This window comes from Alexandromys fortis, unplaced genomic scaffold, assembly GCF_014885135.2.
Source record: "Alexandromys fortis isolate MF-2015 unplaced genomic scaffold, M_Fortis_MF-2015_v1.1 scaffold_266, whole genome shotgun sequence".
NCBI classification, from domain to species: domain Eukaryota; kingdom Metazoa; phylum Chordata; class Mammalia; order Rodentia; family Cricetidae; genus Alexandromys; species Alexandromys fortis.
This window is the reverse complement of record NW_026068155.1, coordinates 788,668-794,688: the sequence shown is the minus strand read 5'-3', so window position 1 is coordinate 794,688 and position 6,021 is coordinate 788,668. Positions and strand designations below refer to the sequence as shown.

The 6,021-nt window shown below is 46.8% G+C and overlaps 1 pseudogene; it reads left to right on the top strand.

Annotated features, from left to right (window-relative positions):
* Positions 1 to 1,317: 1,317 nt before the first annotated feature.
* LOC126491577 (SH2B adapter protein 1-like) lies at positions 1,318 to 3,450 on the top strand (annotated as a pseudogene).
* Positions 3,451 to 6,021: the final 2,571 nt, after the last annotated feature.

The following is a 6,021-nucleotide window of genomic DNA, read 5'->3' as shown; positions in this document are numbered from 1 at the left end:
GGTGGGGAAGAGACAGAAATCTTTAATTAATTAATAAAGAAATAAATAAATTTAAAAAAAGATGTTTTTATCAATGGCTTTGAGGTACAAAATCTTGGGGAACAATTTAAAGTTTAGAAACACACACTTAACAGTTGAGTAAGGAACTCATTGAGGTCAGGGAACAAAACAATCGCAGCTGGCTATTGTTGGCTGATGTTCTTTTCTTGCTAGAATGGGTTAGTGATCAAAGATGATGATGTACCCTCAGGCAGGGCAATAGCACAAGCACAAGCAAGCCCATGCAAACTCACAATGAATAAGCAAAATTGGCCAAAACAACCTGTCAGCAAACTAAAGGCACAGTAACTAATGTCCTAGCCAATCACAACGCGCCAGCCGTGACTACCAGCTTCAAAAGGGCCGACCAAAAAAATATTCCTGCAGCAGTTTAGTTTCTCTAATCCCATTGAAAAAAAAAAACCTCCCAACCTTTTTACAGTAAAGAGTTTCTGCATTGGAATCTCTAGGAGTCTGTGTCATTGCCTCTGCGTCTTCTCACCCCCTTGCCTCCCAGAAAACAGGGATCACACAACAGGCAGCAGTAACAAGTCCACAACAACTGGCACCCAACGAGGATGGAACTTTTCCTATTGCTCACTTTTTGAGTCCTCCTTACCATCTTTTGGGCTTTTTTCTTGCTTGCTTGCTGCCCCCACTGCTGTCCCCATCTTGACTCTTTGCCAGCATCTTGAGTTCACCCCCTTTAGTTGTTTTCAGTAAGGTGACCCCTATTTTGGTTTTCTAAACCTGTGGTGAGTTGCAGCTGTGTTTCCTATCCCCACATTTTCTTTTCATTTGGCTGTTTGTCCCCCTGGTTAGGAACTCTCTATCGTGACTCCGTTTGCCCCAGTACCTCCACATAAGGGCTGACCACATAGGAGGTAGAGCCAATAAAGACCCTCTGACAGGTCCTTTTCACCCAGAGAGACTGTATAAGTATACGCCATGACCTAACAAACCACAGTGGAGGTTTGTTAAACAACAGTCCACACTAGTCTCCCTTCTCAACTAATCCAGTTACGTGACCACCAATTAAGAGCTGGTTTCTTAATTCACAGAAAGGTTTTGGCCATTGGCCAAGGGGATTCACATTTATTTTGAATCCCCTTTCCCTTCCGGGATTGGAACATTTTCCTTAAGACAGCGGCTACTTCCACTTGCTTGCCCCTGGAGCTGAGTGCAGGAACAGAGATGCAGTTGTTGCCACTCACCCCTTCTCTTCTGGCTGCTTTCTTCTTTGCTGCCCCACCTCACAGGCTCTTGCTGGGGCCTATCATGAATGATGCCCCTTCCCCAGGGAATGGGCCCTTCCCTTCTCCACCAGCTCTGCCACCACCCCCTCCCCGCAGCTGGCAAGAGTTCTGTGAGTCCCATGCAAGGGCTGCTGCCCTGGACCTTGCCCACCATTTTCGCCTCTACTTGGCCTCCCACCCACAGTATGCAAAGCCTGAAGCAGAAGCCGCCTTTTCTGGCCTTTTTACTGAGCTATTCCTACAGCACTTCGAAGGTGAAGTGGCCCCGGCCTCGGGCTCATTCTCCCCACCTGTCTTGACCCTATTGAGTCCTGGTGTGGAGATTGTTCCACCACATGACTTATCCTTTGACAGCTGCAGGGTGGGTGGTCCCCTGCCTGTGTTGGGCCCATTTCTATCTTCTTAGAGCCTAGCTGGCCCCCTTCCTTCCTCAGTCTCTTCCTCCTCTACAACATCTTCAAAGCCAAGGCTCAAGAAACACTTCCCTCCATTCAGAGGATCGCTCAGTCAGAGATTCTTTTTTTTAAATATTTATTTATTTATTATGTATACAATATTCTGTCTGTGTGTATGCCTGCAGGCCAGAAGAAGGCACCAGACCCCATTACAGATGGTTTTGAGCAACCATGTGGTTGCTGGGAATTGAACTCAGGACCTTTGGAAGAGGAGGCAATGCTCTTAACCTCTGAGCCATGTCAGAGATTCTGTATGAGTCATTCTGCAGTGGCGAGAGGCCATTGATACATCCCAGCAGGGCCTCTCGAAACCACATCAGGCCTTCCAATCCTAGGTGGAAACAGGAACTCCAATTCCACTGGTCGTGCTGGGACAGGTGGTAGGGGATTGGTTAGTAATGGCACATCCCCTGGGGAGAGATAGACTGAGACTGAGTCTTAGAGGGGGAACCTTGAAAGACAGAGCAGGAATGGTACAGAGAAAAGAGCTGCTCAGTTTTATGGGGGCTGAAAAAGCTGACCCTGACCCAGCAGGAGTGAGTAATGGAGGAGGGGTAACTGGGCTGACCTCAGGGGGAGGAGGGCAGCCTTAGTTGTACAAGTATCACCTACAACTCCAAAGTGAAGAGGGAAGAGGAAGTCGCTTGGAGTTCTTCCTATCATCCAAGGCATCCCAGCCCTGACTCATTATTCCCTGGTCTACTATCACTGCATAGCCATGGCCCTAGAGATGCCTGACAGGGAGAACATGTTTGTGGTTAAGGGAAAAGGCCCCACAGAGTACATTCTGGAGACAACTGATACACTTCATGAGAAGGCCTGGGTGTCTGACATCCAGAAAAGGGTGCCTAAGCCCAGGATCCTGCCCTGCTATTAGCCCCTGTATCCATGACCTTCCTCTGACCCCTGGGACTTCCTTCCTCACAAAGGATACAGACAACCTGGAGTTGCCCTGCTTGAATCCTTCAGAGAGTCTGTCCAGCCAGGATCTGCTGCTGGGGCCCAGCAATAGTAATGACCGCTTGTGAGAGGAGGCTTATGGGGTCCTTTCTGACCAGCTATCAGCATCCTTCTCCCCTAGTTCTGCCTCCGTTGCTGCCTCCCACTTTGACTCAATGGAACTGCTTTCTCTGGAACTGCCCCCTCACATTCCCATTGAGGAGGAGCCCCCAACAGAAACAGTTCATCCCCTCTCAACCCCCTCCCCTCCCCCTGGACACTCCAGAAGCAGTGGAGGGTCATTTCTGTTCCAGGGGTTGTCAGAGGGCACTGAGGGGGGAATCAACCCCTCTCAGCATATCCTTGGTTCCATGAAATGCTCTCTCGACTCAAGGCTGCCCAGTAAGTGCTGGAAGGAGGCACTGGCGTCCATGGTGTCTTGCTGGTACATCAGAGTGAGACAAGACATGGTAAATATGTACTCACTTTCAACTCCCAGGGCAAGGCCAAGCACTTGTGTTTATCACTGAATGAGGAGGGTCAGTGTCGGGCTGTGGTTCCAGTCCATTTTCGATATGCTTGAACACTTCCAGGTGCATCCCATCCCTGTGGAGTCTGGAGACTACAGTGATGTTGTCCTTGTCAGCTATGTTCCCTCCCAGTGGCAACAGGGTTGGTATCTGACTGGAAGCCATGCAGAGGTGTGTAAGGGTGACTGATGCTACCCCGATTCTCCTTATTTTGAGGAAGTACTCAGATGATGGGCCATGAAGCTTCAAACCCATTATAATTGGTACTTCATGTTGAAGGCAGTCCTTGACCCCTCAGTTTTCTTCCAGTGGTGCTCTGCTTATGAGGATGCAGCAGAGACCCAAGCCTATACAAACTTATAATTTGGACTTAATGTCACCCTCAACATGCTTACTGGCCATGGACAATACACTGATCCTGTCTCACAATTCATAATTGGCCTACATGCCTTTTTCCAACAAGCTTCCAACCTAGCCTCCAAGACCCTTAAACTTTGTATGCCCCAGAACAGTGTAGGCTATTTCCACAGTCTTATCCGGCAGGCTGTAGAACCATTTCCTGAATTTTTGACTCATGTCACCAGTGCAGTTGAAAAGTGTGTCCCATCTGGTCCTACCAAGGATATTCTTGTTAAACAGCTGACGGGGGTCCAACACCATCACTCATGTCATCACACTTGTTACAAATGAGAATCTTCATAAGTGGGTCTTGGCTGTCTATGTTATTGATACAGTGAACGGGTACATTTCTCCCCTTATTGCTTCCATCAATGTCTTGGTCAACACCAAACTTGGCAAGGACGATAATTCCACCTCACCAGACCATACTTACTGGTGGTGTGAACAGTCTGGCCACTTACATAGGTATTGTCCCAGGGCTCATCCAAAGACCTAATGCCCTAAGTGCCAAAAGGGTTATCATTGGCCACAAGACTATAGAAGTTCCCAGCAGGCCCTGATAGACTGGACAATGGCTTCACACTCCTGGTGCCTGAAGGTAAGGGGTGTGTGTGCCTTGGTTTGCATTGGTTAAGGTGAACTGCTTCTCACCCACTAGGCAGATCTTTTCAATTTTAGAAGAATAGTAGATGTTATTTAAAAAGACAGATTGCCCTAATACTTTTGTACTCTTTGCTGAGGTTACTTGAACAGCAGGATAGCCAACCTTAATAGAGATTTTGGTATCTTTTGCGAGCTAGCTTGAGAGCATTGTGGAAGATTTTAGGTCCTCTTCTAGAGCCAAGGTGGCAGCAGGGAGTTTCTGTTGTTCCTGCGCTATGTGTTCAGCCAGCTTCCCAGGATAGTCTGTGAAAATAAGCCATTTTACTACCCTATAGGCCAGTCAGCAGCTGCTCATAGTACTGGATGCACTCCCTGACCCAGGAGTTACAGTTATAGATATAGACTGCAGAGACATTGTCATAAGCAAAGCCAGGAAAAACAGCAAAACACTTGGAGAGAAAATCTTTTTTAAAGTGATTGCTATGTCCAGTATGGAAATGCTGGATAATCATTTCCCTAAGGATAGACATCTTTCTGCCCTCCCCCCTTTAAAATTAAAGATAAAAAATTGTGCCATGCCATCAAAAAATGCCAGGTGATGTGGGATTACCCTCGGTATGCTGTGAATCCCATTGTTTAATAAAGGAACTGCCTTGGCCTGATAGTGCAGAGTAGAGCTAGGTAGGGAAAACTAAACTGAATCCTGGGAGAAAGAAGACAGAGTCAGGAGAAACTATGTAGCCCCACCAGAGACAGACACTAGACAGAACTTTACCCAGTAAGCCACAGCCACATGATGATACACAGATTAATAGAAATGGCTTAAATTAATATATAAGAGTGAGCCAATAAGAATTTAGAGCTAATAGGCCAAGCAGTGATTTAGTTAATACAGTTTCTGTGTGATTAGTTTGGGTCTGAGTGGCTGGAACAAGCAAGCAGCCTTCATACAACAAATCGGCATGCCAACATGGTCAACTAAAATATACTTAAAACCTGACAGAAAAAAAAAAACTCTGTGTGGCTTCAAAATGACAGCACAAACCACTCTGGATTTTTCAGGAGGCCAAGCACTTGAATGGCATTTGTGGGCCTGGGTGTTTCTATGCACCTTTGGGATTGGGAGAAAAGTAACTGAGACCATGCCCAAAGCTCAGCGCTCCCTGCCTGAGCAGGCAGCAGAATCAGATCTACTAGGCATGCACAAGCAGAAGAGCATGGCAGATTCCTGCTGCTATACACAAAGATATTTCCAGGCTGCACAGTGCACTGCATTGCAGAGTTAGTTTTACTCAGATAAAAAGGGTTTAAATGCTGCATGGTGTTTCCCAGAGTTGAGGTAGTAAGGATGACTCCCACAGGGCAGTCTCAGAGGCAGTGAATGGATTACAGCCATGTCAGACTGGGCAGAGCAAGCAGGCAGGGCTGTATTTGCCCTAGCAATGCTGCCATTTAGGTTTTTAAGATGCACTTAGCATTTTAAAAAGCGGTCCTCCCTGTCTCGAAAATCCAAAAAAAAAAAAAGCAGTCCTTGGGCTGGAGAGATGGCTCAGAGGTTAAGAGCACTGATTGTTCTTCTAGAGGTCCTGAGTTCAATTCCCAGCAACCACATGGTGGCTCACAGCCATCTATAATGAGATCTGGTGCCCTCTTCTGGCAGGTAAGCATACATGGAAGGAATGTTGTATACATAATAAACAAATCTTTAAAAAAAAAGCAGTCCTGGTCAGGAAAGGATTACAGATATGCAATTAGGACAGACTCAGACATAAAAGACCTCTAAACAAAATACAGTGTGTT